Genomic DNA, 17,890 nt, shown 5'->3' with positions numbered 1-17,890 from the left:
GCACCGTATAACTGCTATGGTTAGAAAGGTATATCACTTATATTTTGGATGCAAGATTGGTGACCAGGATAAGAACTGGGCTCCACACATATGCTGCAACAATTGTGCTACTGACCTTCGCCAATGGTAGAACAGAAAAAGGAAGGAATGCCTTTTGCTGTGCCAACGACATGGCGGGAGCCAACAGATCATACTAACAATTGTTATTTCTGCATGGTACCTCCAGTAGAAAAGGGCTTGTCAAAGAAACAAAAGGGGTCCATTGAATATCCAGACATTCCATCAGCTATTCGTCCAGTTCCACATGAAGAAGGTCTTCCTGTTCCTGATACACCAACTTCGGTATCCTTCGAGTCAGATGAAGAAAGTGGTGAGGGGGAAAAAGAGAAGGATGACAGTGCTGGATTACAGTGACCGAAACTTTAATGAACCACACTCCTCTAGGCCGCATCTCATAACAAAAGGGAATCTCCATGACCTTGTCAGGGATCTACAACTACCCAAAAATAAGGCAGAGCTCCTAGGCTCTCGTCTTCAACAGTGGAATCTCCTAGAAGCTGATGGTGGAAAACCTGATCAAGGCTTACATGAACATGGGTTGTAACATATCACTTAAAATTCACTTTTTGACTCAGATTTAGACTTTCCAGCGAAATGTGGGGCAGTTAGTGACGAACATGGTGAAAGGGTGCGTCAAAATATTTCAGCCATGGAAAAATGATACCAGGGCAAATGGGACACAAGAATGCTTGCAGACTATTGCTGGACATTGGCAAGAGATAATTCTTCAGCCCACTATAAGCGTCAAGCAAAAAGGCAGAGAGTAGGAACGAATTAGAGTTTAAAACATACTGACACATATTGTACGTTATACTAAATTAATCAAATGTTACATATCTCGTATTATTAAACCTATAGCCAATAAGCGTTTTTCAAGGTGATATTTGGATTTAGGACATGAAAATACATAAGAATTAACTAATCTCATTTAAGAAGCATTCAACTTTTCAAAAAGTGTTGACCAGTGAAACTGGGAATCGGTATCGGCCAAAATTTTGGTATCGTCCCATCCCAGTTTTGAGAGAATATATAAGCAAACAGTAAGATTTTGAGCATTTCTTAATATCCACTATTATTAAAACCCTTTTATACCTTTTGGCCAAAATATGTCGATCTTAATTCAGCCTTGAAAAAGTGTAAATAATAAATTAATAGACATAAAAAAATATATGACATTTACAGTGTGTAATTGCTTGTAACGGAAGAAATTTGCATTCGCCTAAAATATGGGAATTATTACTTGTTAATATACAAAGTTAACTGGGTCATTCAAAAATGTAAAAAACATATTTTTATGGGAGTGACAACGTTGCCAATGTTTTAATTGAACTGAAAGAACGTATGAGTTTTATGTCGGTGTGATTTATGTGTTTTGTGTGTGTGTGTGTGTGTGTGTGTGTGTGTGTGTGTGTCGTACTTGCTGATTTGCGATACGAGAAAATCGTAATATACGGTTCTTCATCACACTCGTTCATTATGATTGTTTTGAATCATCAGCCGCGGCCGTAGCCAGAGATTTGTCCTAATAAAAGTGTGTTCTGTTGCTTTTGTTTGTGTTCATCCACAATGTCACTGAAGAGACAAGAGTTTGAGCTCGTCGCTGGTCATACTGGAGGGAGTCGCTTCCACAACAACTTGCATCAAGTGATCGCGGTAATGGCTCGTGCTAGTCTCTCTTGTGAATAAATTAACGTAGTAGTTAAAAGCGTTGCCATGGAAGGTTTAGTATTGTGTTGAGGTGGAGGTGCGAACCGTACACGCTCTTCCTGTTGTTGATTTGTGTTTGAAGGGGTCGAACCATATCTTCTGACCCTAAAACTTAGCCTACAATCACCTGACGTTGTTGGTTCATTGCCTCTTGGGTCGAATCATTCTGACTCTCGAAGTTCTTTGATGATTTCCTTCAACCGCTGCATCAACCAGCTCATTCCACTTATCCCTTCAAGAGAAGTTCCTTCATGATACTGTTGAGAGGCTTTTGATCCAGGGAATTTTCCTTATTCTTCCATTCCATGGATCGTGCCTGACTGCCTCTCATTTTCCAGGCGCCGCATGACTCCTAAAGGTTTAATGCTTCCATAAACATAATAATAATAATAACAATAACTATAACAACACCAGCAACAATGATCATAATAATAATAATAATAATAATAATAATAATAATTTTACTTCCCTGGTCTCAGACCGGGCCGCGGGGGCGTTGATCCCCGCGGTAAACCTGAGACTAAAGAAGTACTTTTAGCATTGCTGTGGCTCATCTGTGTCTTCATCTAATATCTTTGTCCTCTGGTGTCAGTCTCTTGGTCTCCATCCGCCCTCTCAGTTCATGTAGCTACGTCTCTTTATGCAGAGATGTGTCCACGGAAAATAACGCCCATGGCAAGCACCTGTCCAAACATCTGACACTCATCTTTTAGATAAACTCAGCTCAAAAATACAAGTTAAGCTCTTCAATCTTTTAATTGACAAATTATGGCACTACGTGAAGATTACAACCTCACCTTCCTTGCTTTCACCGAAACAAATTGGTCTATAATGAGCTCAAATTCATTTTTCTTTTTAATTTTCTACTCTTTCTACACTCAGCAGAGCACGATCATAGAGTCTGTCTTGACCCATGGAGGCTCTCAAATACGAAAGTATTAGTTTTAATTTGCTGAACAATCTCTCACAGCTGGCGATCGAAACTCCGATAGTTACCGTTATCTGAAGAGCAATGCGAAGATTGAGGAAGGCGCTCTCATCTCCATACTGAAAAATAAGTTCGAGAAGCTCTTCATGTCTTGATATTTTCATGTTGGCCCAATTTGATAGCAATATTCTGCAATCGACATCAGAGCTATACAACTCGCCCAAATTTTCGGGCATCTTTAGGTCGTTACTGTCGGCGCCGTAACACACTCCCTCGACATCAAGAAAGAGCCCAAATTTCGCATCCATTTCTCAGTGTTCTCTTCATGACTTTTTCCATTTCCTCCTTGACTGTTGACCCAGTATCTCTCGAGTTCTCATCAGCTATTCGTTTCTTTCGTCTCTGACGTCTTCAATATTACACTCAATATTACATTCTTGACAGAGACCGACTCCTTCTTCGAGTTACTCACTGACCAACACTTCTCTTTCATCATCAAAATGATCTGGGAGAGCTTTCAAATCCAGAGCAGCATCGTGGAAGTTTATGCTGGGATCCTGCAGGCTCTTTTGAGTACAGTCATTGTGAATGAATACTTTGTTTCAAAAATCTTAGCAAAGTCAGAAAATCGTAACTCAAGATGTGGTTTCACAGCTGCCTTGCGTCACTTCTTGTTTCACTGTCTCGTTTTCATTGTCTATCATATCCTGCACAACTTGAAGTTTCTCCTCAAGGTACTTGTTGACGGGTATCACTGCTACTGTCCTTGCATTCTACCTCGTTTCTGACTCCGACTTAACAACCACAGGCATGGCGTTTTTTAGTTTTACCCAGCGCTGTGCTGAACGAGAGAAGAACATGTAGAGAGCTTCGATGGTTTCAAAAAACGCGACTATCATTGTATCCTGCTTGGTTGTATAATGCATATACACCCACCAAGTCGAGTGAGTAACTGTCACAATTCACACACACACACACACTGCCAGGTTGTTTTTCTCGCTTATTCTTTGATGAACACCATTTCTGTGTCCAATCATCGCAGCAGCGTTGTCATAGCACAGTGACCGACAATCTTTTAGCTCCATTTCGTTCTTCTCTAACTGTTTCAAGATGTATTCAAGCAAGCTCTCAGCATCCTTCTGGCTTATCTGGATAAGACCAAGGAAGGACTCTCCAACACGGACTGTTTTTCCTCTCAAAATCAACTTCGTCTGACATCTGCTCACGGTGTGCCTAATCAGGAATCGAGTAGAACATGAGACCATAGTACTTGGATTTACGAATGCTTCTCAGTAAACTCCTGGCGAACAGTGGATACCATTATGTGGATGAATTAGTTCTGGACACCTGGTGAAAGATGAGACGAGGATCCGGGTTTAATTTCCACACGAGTAAGGTGTTCTTTCATGAAAGGGTCAAAGATGGCCAGTAGTTTCAGTAAGCCAAGGAAATTTCCCACATTTGAATCATCATCCAGCTACAGTGACTCGCAAAGTCAGGTTCTGAGTCGCAAGGAATTTTATACAGTGAAGGATTCTGGTCAAGATATCACACCACTTCTGCTTTTCCTTTTCAGTCTGTAATTGAAGTTCCCCGTCAATAACCTCTGTTTTCAGGTAAATTTCATGTCATTTCTTTCCATTGTGTGAAGCACTCCTGATGATTCTTAGCATTTTCCGCTAGTTGAATCCACTTTCCTACTCCAGTGAGGATTGATGGTCTGACCGGGAATGGAGAAGACAACAGATACAAAATGCAGACTTTTTAGAAAAAGAATAGACCTGCCATGAGCGAGTCACTTCCTCGCCACGACCATTTTCCAATTTCCTTTTGAACCAAGCTTTATTCATTGAGTGGCTATTTGTTAGTAGGAAATGCCCCTCACTGTTCTGGAAATACATCGAACCCAGCTTTATTTATGTTCTCAACGCATCAGACAGAATTGCTTAACCAGTATCCCTGTCGAATTTCAGAAGTCCGATGGTAATGTCATGCTGTTCAGTCACTGCTGGTATGACAATTCGAGGCTTTTCTACACCATCGAGTTCACTAGGTTCAGTGTCGTCAGGTTCAATCTCGTCAAGTAGGGCATGAAGAACTTGCTCAATGTTATAAAAAGGCGATATCTATAAAGTATAGACATCTCCAGAGTTCTAGGTCTCCCTTTCTAGCATTCAGCCTGTTTCTGGCTTTTGTAACAAGTAGTCAGTGTTCTGGTCCAGTTATCACTTAAAATTATGATAAATTTTAATAGTGCTTGAGGACTGCAACTGATAAGATACTAACTTAGGAAATAAAAATTGAGAAGTTTATTAACAAAGTTGTTTAGGTGCACAAAATCAAAGTAAATGAATTTGATATAATTTAGGATATAATCTCCTACACATCTCTTGTAGTAATATAGTGCGGAAGGCACATTTCATAACGTACCGTCTGGTACGTTATTATCAGTTATAAAAATACTAGTAATACAAGTGTGTGTATGAATGTGTGTATGTACTCAAAGTTGTTCGTTATATCTCAATAAGACTAGACTCGACTTAAGACTTGAACAGTGACTGACTAAGCATCCTCAAAAAATCTATCTTCATGACCAACCAGGCAATCGAAACAGCTTGCTTGAACAATAAGACGAACGATTCGCCGAACAATAGTGTAACAAGGAGCACCACAAGGAAACAATATAACGACCATAACTGGAAACCATCAGCAGATCCTCCATAAGAGTCATAAATCTCCCATTAAACTGAATCTAAGTTCAGCATAACCAAATCCCCGACTACGACGGTGGGTAGATGCCATACAAAATAGGTCAGAAGTTTTATCTTGGGACCTGGGTTAACTTAGAGTGTCAGTACGACACACAACCTCAGTAAAACGTCAAAAATCACAAAGTCTGAACTAGCTCTGTGAACAGAGTTACACAGAGTTACAAGAAGTATGTTTCAACTCACGGGGAGAAATCATAATCTACCAAAACAGTCTAAATAATGAACTAACAGACAGAGATGAGAGAGATCTCTGGAGAGACAGCGGTGGTGATCGAGTGATGACCAGCTGAAGAGAGAGAGCGATGAAGGGCGGACAGTCTCCAAACTCAGGTGCGATCACGTGATTCTCCCGTGGTACTCCTGAGAGGCCGGCAGGTAAACAAGCGAGGTGATAATTAGCTAAGCAGTTACCAATGCGGACAGCCAACCACAACTCTCAAACAGTGAGCACAGTGAAGTGTAAATGTTACATCATACCTAACGATATCGCTAAGTCAAATAATAATATAAAGCAAGATATTTTCATTTTAGCTATTAATGAAAATATCAGCAATATAAAATTATATGAAAGACAATATACATCAAATGTACATTATATAGAGTTGGTTCCATTCAGGGGGCGCAATACTCAATATCTTGGCTTCCTTCGCCTCCAACTTTCATCTCTTCTGTCCTTCAGCTCTACTTTCCTTTGTCGTGAAGAAATGTTTCATGATCTTACACAATGCTCTAAAATAAGGAAATGACACTTTTAATTAATAAGAACGTTAAATTTTACAAATTCTGCACAAAATTCTAGACTACCTCTAGTTTGTGCAGAATAGTTTTGCTGCCAGTTGTCACTGAGCGGCGGTACTGTGAGGTATGTGGTCATGTAGCTCTCATCACGTATTTTTACCTAATAATCTATATAAGTGATTTAACAATCTAGCCATCCTAATGCTTCTCGCCCATGACAATCAAAGACAGGTTATACATCTGAAGAAAATTCCTTTTTTTCACTATCCGAGGATGACTTGCCTGAATTTAACAGAAACTGCTCAGTGGCGCCCAGGCACGTGCCATTCTTGCCATACCTTAGGGACGCCAATGCCTGTACGGTGTATGTGTGTATATGGTGTATGTATGCATGTGCGTGGTGTATGCATGTGTATGATGTGCGTATGTATGCATGTGTATGTAGCGTGTATGATATGTATGTTGGTGTATGATAGATGTTGTGTTGAAACAAGTCAACTTGGATACTCTAGCGTGGTTGACTCTGGCCCAGTGAGCTCTCTTCTCCTGGCTGATACAGCCTTCCATGGTGTTAACCTCCATTACTCTTCTTCCAGATGCATTCTACTTTCTCTCTACCCGCAGTAGGAAACCCTTCTTACACCCTCCTCTCCCACCATCTCTCCATCTCTCCCACCATCCCTCCAACTCTCTCGCCATCCCTTCAACTCTCCCACCATCCCTCCAACTCTTCCACCATCCCACCAACTCTTCCACCATCCCACCAACTCTCCCACCATCCCACCAACTTCCCCACCCTCCCACTAACTTCCTCACCATCCCACTAACTTCCCCACCATGACTCACGAAATCGTAATGACACGATTGCAAACACCATCCCTCTAACCTTTCTAGAATCCCTCCAACTTTCCCTCCATTACTCCAGCTTCCCCCTGTCCCTCCAAGTTCCCATCATACTCCCAACTTTCACACTACCCCTCCCATCATTCCTCCCGAGTTCCGGGTATCCCCCAACTTTCCTAATATGCTTTTAACGTTCCCGATGTTTCACCCCCTTCCCAGCCATCCCTTCAAATTCCATACCATCCTTCCCCTTTCTCAGTATCCCTTCCACCATTCCTCCAGGTTTCTGCCATCTCTCCTGCTCTCAGAAAGAAAATAATAATCGCAAGATCAAAGGCAGAAAAATGATAATGGAAAAATCCCAAAATTCAGAAAATGTGAAAAATAATGCCATTTTCAAGTCCATGATTTAATCCTACAAATTTGAAGAATGCCAAACCTGAGCCAAAAATTATTAAACCAATTCATTCTCTCTGCATTTGCCATCAGTCGATTCCAAGGGTAATCTTCCCTGCGTCCAGGTCCAGTACCAGTCCTCCCGGTTGATATCTTGATCAGTCATGTTGTTGTTGCTAGCAGTACCAACAACATGACTGATTAGGACATGTTGATCACGACTGTGGCAGTTACGTTGAGGAAATTAAGCAGGATTGGTCAAACAAGACGAATTACCCACAAATCTTATTTTTTTTTCCTAAAAATGTTCTCTTGAAAAATTATATTATTACTACATTCATGGGGGAAGCGCTAAACCCGTAGAAGTCATGCAGCGCCTGGGGGAATGAAAGGCATTTAGATTTATTCCAAGGAAAGAGAGCAACGGTCCAGTTCCTTAGATCAAGAACCTCCCATGAGAGGTCAAAATTGTAAGATACTTTTTTAATGGATTAACATGAGATAAAAAATTAATTCTACACCAAAACTGCCTTGACTGTTTCAGTTAACCTGAGCTAAAATAATTAACAGACCAGCCGTCTCCCAGCGACGAAGATCCTCACCGTCCTGACCAACCCTTCTTCAGAGTGCAGGCCTGACCACTCCTTCTTCAGAGTGCAGGCCTGACCAACCCTTCTTCAGAATGCAGGCCTGACCAACGCTTCTTCAGAGTGCAGGCCTGACCAACCCTTCTTCAGAGTGCAGGCCTGACCAACCCTTCTTCAGAGTGCAGGCCTGACCAACCCTTCTTCAGAGTGCAGGCCTGACCAACCCTTCTTCAGAGTGCAGGCCTGACCACCCCTTCTTCAGAGTGCAGGCCTGACCAACCCTTCTTCAGAGTGCAGGCCTGACCAACCCTTCTTCAGAGTGCAGGCCTGACAATCCTTCTTCAGAGTGCAGGCCTGACCACCCCTTCTTCAGAGTGCAGGCCTGACCAACCCTTCTTCAGAGTGCAGGCCTGACCAACCCTTCTTCAGAGTGCAGGCCTGACCACCACTTCTTCAGAGTGCAGGCCTGACCAACCCTTCTTCAGAGTGCAGGCCTGACCAACCCTTCTTCAGAGTGCAGGCCTGACCAACCCTTCTTCAGAGTGCAGGCCTGACCAACCCTTCTTCAGAGTGCAGGCCTGACCACCCTTCTTCAGAGTGCAGGCCTGACCACCCTTCTTCAGAGTGCAGGCCTGACCACCGCTTCTTCAGAGTGCAGGCCTGACCAACCCTTCTTCAGAGTGCAGGCCTGACCAACCCTTCTTCCGAGTGCAGGCCTGACCAACCCTTCTTCAGAGTGCAGGCCTGACCAACGCTTCTTCAGAGTGCAGGCCTGACCAACCCTTCTTCAGAGTGCAGGCCTGACCAACCCTTCTTCAGAGTGCAGGCCTGACCAACCCTTCTTCAGAGTTCATACCTGACCAACCCTTCTTCAGAGTGCAGGCCTGACCACCCATTCTTCAGAGTGCAGGCCTGACCAACCCTTCTTCAGAGTGCAGGCCTGACCACCCCTTCTTCAGAGTGCAGGCCTGACCAACCCTTCTTCAGAGTGCAGGCCTGACCACCCCTTCTTCAGAGTGCAGGCCTGACCACCCCTTCTTCAGAGTGCAGGCCTGACCAACGCTTCTTCAGAGTGCAGGCCTGACCAACCCTTCTTCAGAGTGCAGGCCTGACCAACCCTTCTTCAGAGTGCAGGCCTGACCAACCCTTCTTCAGAGTGCAGGCCTGACCACCCTTCTTCAGAGTGCATGCCTGACCACCCTTCTTCAGAGTGCAGGCCTGACCAACCCTTCTTCAGAGTGCAGGCCTGACCAACCCTTCTTCAGAGTGTAGGCCTGACCACCCTTCTTCAGAGTGCAGGCCTGACCACCCTTCTTCAGAGTGCAGGCCTGACCACCCTTCTTCAGAGTGCAGGCCTGACCACCCTTCTTCAGAGTGCAGGCCTGACCACCCTTCTTCAGAGTGCAGGCCTGACCACCCTTCTTCAGAGTGCAGGCCTGACCACCCTTCTTCAGAGTGCAGGCCTGACCACCCTTCTTCAGAGTGCAGGCCTGACCACCCTTCTTCAGAGTGCAGGCCTGACCACCCTTCTTCAGAGTGCAGGCCTGACCACCCTTCTTCAGAGTGCAGGCCTGACCACCCTTCTTCAGAGTGCAGGCCTGACCACCCTTCTTCAGAGTGCAGGCCTGACCACCCTTCTTCAGTGTGCAGGCCTGACCAACCCTTCTTCAGAGTGAGGCCTGACCACCGCTTCTTCAGAGTGCAGGCCTGACCACTCCTCCTTCAGAGTGCAGGCCTGACCACCCCTTCTTCAGAGTGCAGGCCTGACCACCCCTTCTTCAGAGTGCAGGCCTGACCACCCCTTCTTCAGAGTGCAGGCCTGACCAACCCTTCTTCAGAGTGCAGGCCTGACCAACCCTTCTTCAGAGTGCAGGCCTGACCACCCCTTCTTCAGAGTGCAAGCCTGACCACCCTTCTTCAGAGTGCAGGCCTGACCACCCTTCTTCAGAGTGCAGGCCTGACCAAACGTTCTTCAGAGTGCAGGCCTGACCAACCCTTCTTCAGAGTGCAGGCCTGACCACCCCTTCTTCAGAGTGCAGGCCTGACCACCCTTCTTCAGAGTGCAGGCCTGACCACCCTTCTTCAGAGTGCAGGCCTGACCAATCCTTCTTCAGAGTGCAGGCCTGACCACCCTGACCACCCCTCTTCAGAGTGCAGGCCTGACCACCCCTTCTTCAGAGTGCAGGCCTGACCACCCCTTCTTCAGAGTGCAGGCCTGACAACCCCTTCTTCAGAGTGCAGGCCTGACCTCCCCTTCTTCAGAGTGCAGGCCTGACCACCCTTCTTCAGAGTGCAGGCCTGACCACTCCTTCTTCAGAGTGCAGGCCTGACCACCCTTCTTCAGAGTGCAGGCCTGACCACCCCCTTCTTCAGAGTGCAGGCCTGACCACTCCTTCTTCAGAGTGCAGGCCTGACCACCCTTCTTCAGAGTGCAGGCCTGACCACCCTTCTTCAGAGTGCAGGCCTGACCAACCCTTCTTCAGAGTGCAGGCCTGACCACCCCTTCTTCAGAGTGCAGGCCTGACCACCCCTTCTTCAGAGTGCAGGCCTGACCACCCTTCTTCAGAGTGCAGGCCTGACCAACCCTTCTTCAGAGTGCAGGCCTGACCAACCCTTCTTCAGAGTGCAGGCCTGACCACCCCTTCTTCAGAGTGCAGGCCTGACCACCCCTTCTTCAGAGTGCAGGCCTGACCACCCCTTCTTCAGAGTGCAGGCCTGACCAACCCTTCTTCAGAGTGCAGGCCTGACCACCCCTTCTTCAGAGTGCAGGCCTGACCACCCTTCTTCAGAGTGCAGGCCTGACCACCCCTTCTTCAGAGTGCAGGCCTGACCACCCCTTCTTCAGAGTGCAGGCCTGACCACCCCTTCTTCAGAGTGCAGGCCTGACCACCCTTCTTCAGAGTGCAGGCCTGACCACCCCTTCTTCAGAGTGCAGGCCTGACCACCCCTTCTTCAGAGTGCAGGCCTGACCACCCCTTCTTCAGAGTGCAGGCCTGACCACCCCTTCTTCAGAGTGCAGGCCTGACCACCCCTCTTTCAGAGTGCAGGCCTGACCACCCCTCTTTCAGAGTGCAGGCCTGACCACCCCTCTTTCAGAGTGCAGGCCTGACCACCCCTTCTTCAGAGTGCAGGCCTGACCACCCTTCTTCAGAGTGCAGGCCTGACCACCCCTTCTTCAGAGTGCAGGCCTGACCACTCCTTCTTCAGAGTGCAGGCCTGACCACCCCTTTTTCAGAGTGCAGGCCTGACCACCCTTCTTCAGAGTGCAGGCCTGACCACTCCTTCTTCAGAGTGCAGGCCTGACCACCCTTCTTCAGAGTGCAGGCCTGACCACCCTTCTTCAGAGTGCAGGCCTGACCACTCCTTCTTCAGAGTGCAGGCCTGACCACCCCTTCTTCAGAGTGCAGGCCTGACCACCCCTTCTTCAGAGTGCAGGCCTGACCACCCCTTCTTCAGAGTGCAGGCCTGACCACCCCTTCTTCAGAGTGCAGGCCTGACCAACCCTTCTTCAGAGTGCAGGCCTGACCACTCCTCCTTCAGAGTGCAGGCCTGACCACCCCTTCTTCAGAGTGCAGGCCTGACCACCGCTTCTTCAGAGTGCAGGCCTGACCACCCCTTCTTCAGAGTGCAGGCCTGACCACCCCTTCTTCAGAGTGCAGGCCTGACCAACCCTTCTTCAGAGTGCAGGCCTGACCACTCCTCCTTCAGAGTGCAGGCCTGACCACCGCTTCTTCAGAGTGCAGGCCTGACCACCGCTTCTTCAGAGTGCAGGCCTCACCAACCCTTCTTCAGAGTGCAGGCCTGACCACCCCTTCTTCAGAGTGCAGGCCTGACCACCCCTTCTTCAGAGTGCAGCCCTGACCACCCTTCTTCAGAGTGCAGGCCTTCTTCAGAGTGCAGGCCTGACCACCCCTTCTTCAGAGTGCAGGCCTGACCACCCTTCTTCAGAGTGCAGGCCTGACCACCCCTTCTTCAGAGTGCAGGCCTGACCACCCTTCTTCAGAGTGCAGGCCTGACCACCCCTTCTTCAGAGTGCAGGCCTGACCACCCCTTCTTCAGAGTGCAGGCCTGACCACCGCTTCTTCAGAGACCAACCCTTCTTCAGAGTGCAGGCCTGACCACCCTTCTTCAGAGTGCAGGCCTGACCACCGCTTCTTCAGAGTGCAGGCCTGACCACCCCTTCTTCAGAGTGCAGGCCTGACCACCCCTTCTTCAGAGTGCAGGCCTGACCACCCTTCTTCAGAGTGCAGGCCTGACCACCCTTCGTCAGAGTGCAGGCCTGACCACCCCTTCTTCAGAGTGCAGGCCTGACCACCCTTCTTCAGAGTGCAGGCCTGACCACCCTTCTTCAGAGTGCAGGCCTGACCACCCCTTCTTCAGAGTGCAGGCCTGACCACCCCTTCTTCAGAGTGCAGGCCTGACCAACCCTTCTTCAGAGTGCAGGCCTGACCAACCCTTCTTCAGAGTGCAGGCCTGACCAACCCTTCTTCAGAGTGCAGGCCTGACCACCCTTCTTCAGAGTGCAGGCCTGACCACCGCTTCTTCAGAGTGCAGGCCTGACCACCCCTTCTTCAGAGTGCAGGCCTGACCACCCCTTCTTCAGAGTGCAGGCCTGACCACCCCTTCTTCAGAGTGCAGGCCTGACCACCCCTTCTTCAGAGTGCAGGCCTGACCACCGCTTCTTCAGAGTGCAGGCCTGAACACCCCTTCTTCAGAGTGCAGGCCTGACCACCGCTTCTTCAGAGAGCAGGTCTGACCACTCCTCCTTCAGAGTGCAGGCCTGACCACCCCTTCTTCAGAGTGCAGGCCTGACCACCCCTTCTTCAGAGTGCAGGCCTGACCACCCTTTCTTCAGAGTGCAGGCCTGACCACCCCTTCTTCAGAGTGCAGGCCTGACCACCCCTTCTTCAGAGTGCAGGCCTGACCACCCCTTCTTCAGAGTGCAGGCCTGACCACCCCTTCTTCAGAGTGCAGGCCTGACCACCCCTTCTTCAGAGTGCAGGCCTGACCACCCCTTCTTCAGAGTGCAGGCCTGACCACCCCTTCTTCAGAGTGCAGGCCTGACCACCCTTCTTCAGAGTGCAGGCCTGACCACCCCTTCTTCAGAGTGCAGGCCTGACCACCCCTTCTTCAGAGTGCAGGCCTGACCACCCTTCTTCAGAGTGCAGGCCTGACCACCCCTTCTTCAGAGTGCAGGCCTGACCACCCTTCTTCAGAGTGCAGGCCTGACCACCCTTCTTCAGAGTGCAGGCCTGACCACCCCTTCTTCAGAGTGCAGGCCTGACCACCCCTTCTTCAGAGTGCAGGCCTGACCACCCTTCTTCAGAGTGCAGGCCTGACCACCCCTTCTTCAGAGTGCAGGCCTGACCACCCCTTCTTCAGAGTGCAGGCCTGACCACCCCTTCTTCAGAGTGCAGGCCTGACCACCCCTTCTTCAGAGTGCAGGCCTGACCACCCCTTCTTCAGAGTGCAGGCCTGACCACCCTTCTTCAGAGTGCAGGCCTGACCACCCCTTCTTCAGAGTGCAGGCCTGACCACCCCTTCTTCAGAGTGCAGGCATGACCACCCCTTCTTCAGAGTGCAGGCCTGACCACCCCTTCTTCAGAGAGCAGGCCTGACCGCCCCTTCTTCAGAGTGCAGGCCTGACCACCCTTCTTCAGAGTGCAGGCCTGACCAGGCCCCTTCTTCAGAGTGCAGGCCTGACCACCCTTCTTCAGAGTGCAGGCCTGACCACCCCTTCTTCAGAGTGAAGGCCTGACCTCCCCTTCTTCAGAGTGCAGGCCTGACCCCCCCTTCTTCAGAGTGCAGGCCTGACCACCCCTTCTTCAGAGTGCAGGCCTGACCACCCCTTCTTCAGAGTGCAGGCCTGACCACCCCTTCTTCAGAGTGCAGGCCTGACCACCCCTTCTTCAGAGTGCAGGCCTGACCACCCCTTCTTCAGAGTGCAGGCCTGACCACCCCTTCTTCAGAGTGCAGGCCTGACCACCCCTTCTTCAGAGTGCAGGCCTGACCACCCCTTCTTCAGAGTGCAGGCCTGACCACCCCTTCTTCAGAGTGCAGGCCTGACCACCCCTTCTTCAGAGTGCAGGCCTGACCACCCCTTCTTCAGAGTGCAGGCCTGACCACCCCTTCTTCAGAGTGCAGCCTGACCACCCCTTCTTCAGAGTGCACCTGACCACCCTTCTTCAGAGTGCATGCCTGACCACCCCTTCTTCAGAGTGCAGGCCTGACCACCCCTTCTTCAGAGTGCAGGCCTGACCACCCCTTCTTCAGAGTGCAGGCCTGACCACCCCTTCTTCAGAGTGCAGGCCTGACCACCCCTTCTTCAGAGTGCAGGCCTGACCACCCCTTCTTCAGAGTGCAGGCCTGACCACCCCTTCTTCAGAGTGCAGGCCTGACCACCCCTTCTTCAGAGTGCAGGCCTGACCACCCCTTCTTCAGAGTGCAGGCCTGACCACCCCTTCTTCAGAGTGCAGGCCTGACCACCCCTTCTTCAGAGTGCAGGCCTGACCACCCCTTCTTCAGAGTGCAGGCCTGACCACCCCTTCTTCAGAGTGCAGGCCTGACCACCCTTCTTCAGAGTGCAGGCCTGACCACCCTTCTTCAGAGTGCAGGCCTGACCACCCCTTCTTCAGAGTGCAGGCCTGACCACCGCTTCTTCAGAGTGCAGGCCTGACCACCCCTTCTTCAGAGTGCAGGCCTGACCACCCCTTCTTCAGAGTGCAGGCCTGACCACCCCTTCTTCAGAGTGCAGGCCTGACCACCCTTCTTCAGAGTGCAGGCCTGACCACCCCTTCTTCAGAGTGCAGGCCTGACCACCCCTTCTTCAGAGTGCAGGCCTGACCACCCCTTCTTCAGAGTGCAGGCCTGACCACCCCTTCTTCAGAGTGCAGGCCTGACCACCCTTCTTCAGAGTGCAGGCCTGACCACCCCTTCTTCAGAGTGCAGGCCTGACCACCCCTTCTTCAGAGTGCAGGCCTGACCACCCCTTCTTCAGAGTGCAGGCCTGACCACCCCTTCTTCAGAGTGCAGGCCTGACCACCCCTTCTTCAGAGTGCAGGCCTGACCACCACTTCTTCAGAGTGCAGGCCTGACCACCCCTTCTTCAGAGTGCAGGCCTGACCACCCCTTCTTCAGAGTGCAGGCCTGACCACCCCTTCTTCAGAGTGCAGGCCTGACCACCCCTTCTTCAGAGTGCATTCCTGACCACCCCTTCTTCAGAGTGCAGGCCTGACCACCCCTTCTTCAGAGTGCAGGCCTGACCACCCCTTCATCAGAGTGCAGGCCTGACCACCCCTTCTTCAGAGTGCAGGCCTGTCCACCCCTTCGTCAGAGTGCAGGCCTGACCACCCCTTCTTCAGAGTGCAGGCCTGACCACCCCTTCTTCAGAGTGCAGGCCTGACCACCCTTCTTCAGAGTGCAGGCCTGACCACCCTTCTTCAGAGTGCGGGCCTGACCACCCCTTCTTCAGAGTGCAGGCCTGACCACCCTTCTTCAGAGTGCAGGCCTGACCACCCCTTCTTCAGAGTGCAGGCCTGACCACCCCTTCTTCAGAGTGCAGGCCTGACCACCCCTTCTTCAGAGTGCAGGCCTGACCACCCCTTCTTCAGAGTGCAGGCCTGACCACCACTTCTTCAGAGTGCAGTCCTGACCCCCCTTCTTCAGAGTGCAGGCCTGACCACCCCTTCTTCAGAGTGCAGGCCTGACCACCCTTCTTCAGAGTGCAGGCCTGACCACCCTTCTTCAGAGTGCAGGCCTGACCACCCCTTCTTCAGAGTGCAGGCCTGACCACCCCTTCTTCAGAGTGCAGGCCTGACCACCCTTCTTCAGAGTGCAGGCCTGACCACCCCTTCTTCAGAGTGCAGGCCTGACCACCCCTTCTTCAGAGTGCAGGCCTGACCACCCCTTCTTCAGAGTGCAGGCCTGACCACCCCTTCTACCGAGTGCAGCCCTGACCACCCCTTCTTCAGAGTGCAGGCCTGACCACCCCTTCTTCAGAGTGCAGGCCTGACCACCCCTTCTTCAGAGTGCAGGCCTGACCACCCCTTCTTCAGTGTGCAGGCCTGACCACCCATTCTTCAGAGTGCAGGCCTGACCACCCCTTCTTCAGAGTGCAGGCCTGACCACCCCTTCTTCAGAGTGCAGGCCTGACCACCCCTTCTTCAGAGTGCGGGCCTGACCGCCGCGTCTTCGGAGTGCCCTTCTTCAGAGTGCAGGCCTGACCACCCCTTCTTCAGAGTGCAGGCCTGACCACCCCTTCTTCAGAGTGCAGGCCTGACCCCCCCTTCTTCAGAGTGCAGGCCTGACCACCCCTTCTTCAGAGTGCAGGCCTGACCACCCCTTCTTCAGAGTGCAGGCCTGACCACCCCTTCTTCAGAGTGCAGGCCTGACCACCCCTTCTTCAGAGTGCAGGCCTGACCACCCCTTCTTCAGAGTGCAGGCCTGACCACCCCTTCTTCAGAGTGCAGGCCTGACCACCCCTTCTTCAGAGTGCAGGCCTGACCACCCCTTCTTCAGAGTGCAGGCCTGACCACCCCTTCTTCAGAGTGCAGGCCTGACCACCCCTTCTTCAGAGTGCAGGCCTGACCAACCCTTCTTCAGAGTGCAGGCCTGACCACCCCTTCTTCAGGGTGCGGGCCTGACCACTGACCCTTCTTCAGAGTGCAGGCCTGACCACCCCTTCTTCAGAGTGCAGTCCTGAGCACCCCTTCTTCAGAGTGCAGGCCTGACCACCCCTTCTTCAGAGTGCAGGCCTGACCACCCCTTCTTCAGAGTGCAGGCCTGACCACCCCTTCTTCAGAGTGCAGGCCTGACCACCCCTTCTTCAGAGTGCAGGCCTGACCACCCCTTCTTCAGAGTGCAGGCCTGACCACCCCTTCTTCAGAGTGCAGGCCTGACCACCCCTTCTTCAGAGTGCAGGCCTGACCACCCTTCTTCAGAGTGCAGGCCTGACCACCCCTTCTTCAGAGTGCAGGCCTGACCACCCCTTCTTCAGAGTGCAGGCCTGACCACCCCTTCTTCAGAGTGCAGGCCTGACCACCCCTTCTTCAGAGTGCAGGCCTGACCACCCCTTCTTCAGAGTGCAGGCCTGACCACCCCTTCTTCAGAGTGCAGGCCTGACCACCCCTTCTTCAGAGTGCAGGCCTGACCACCCCTTCTTCAGAGTGCAGGCCTGACCACCCCTTCTTCAGAGTGCAGGCCTGACCACCCCTTCTTCAGAGTGCAGGCCTGACCACCCCTTCTTCAGAGTGCAGGCCTGACCACCCCTTCTTCAGAGTGCAGGCCTGACCACCCCTTCTTCAGAGTGCAGGCCTGACCACCCCTTCTTCAGAGTGCAGGCCTGACCACCCCTTCTTCAGAGTGCAGGCCTGACCACCCCTTCTTCAGAGTGCAGGCCTGACCACCCCTTCTTCAGAGTGCACCACCCCTTCTTCAGAGTGCAGGCCTGACCACCCCTTCTTCAGAGTGCAGGCCTGACCACCCCTTCTTCAGAGTGCAGGCCTGACCACCCCTTCTTCAGAGTGCAGGCCTGACCACCCCTTCTTCAGAGTGCAGGCCTGACCACCCCTTCTTCAGAGTGCAGGCCTGACCACCCCTTCTTCAGAGTGCAGGCCTGACCACCCTTCTTCAGAGTGCAGGCCTGACCACCCCTTCTTCAGAGTGCAGGCCTGACCACCCCTTCTTCAGAGTGCAGGCCTGACCACCCCTTCTTCAGAGTGCAGGCCTGACCACCCCTTCTTCAGAGTGCAGGCCTGACCACCCCTTCTTCAGAGTGCAGGCCTGACCAACCCTTCTTCAGAGTGCAGGCCTGACCACCCCTTCTTCAGAGTGCAGGCCTGACCACCCCTTCTTCAGAGTGC

The sequence above is a fragment of the Cherax quadricarinatus genome, chromosome 20 (genome assembly GCF_038502225.1).
Source record: "Cherax quadricarinatus isolate ZL_2023a chromosome 20, ASM3850222v1, whole genome shotgun sequence".
NCBI lineage: Eukaryota > Metazoa > Arthropoda > Malacostraca > Decapoda > Parastacidae > Cherax > Cherax quadricarinatus.
Note: the sequence above shows the minus strand (reverse complement) of the source record.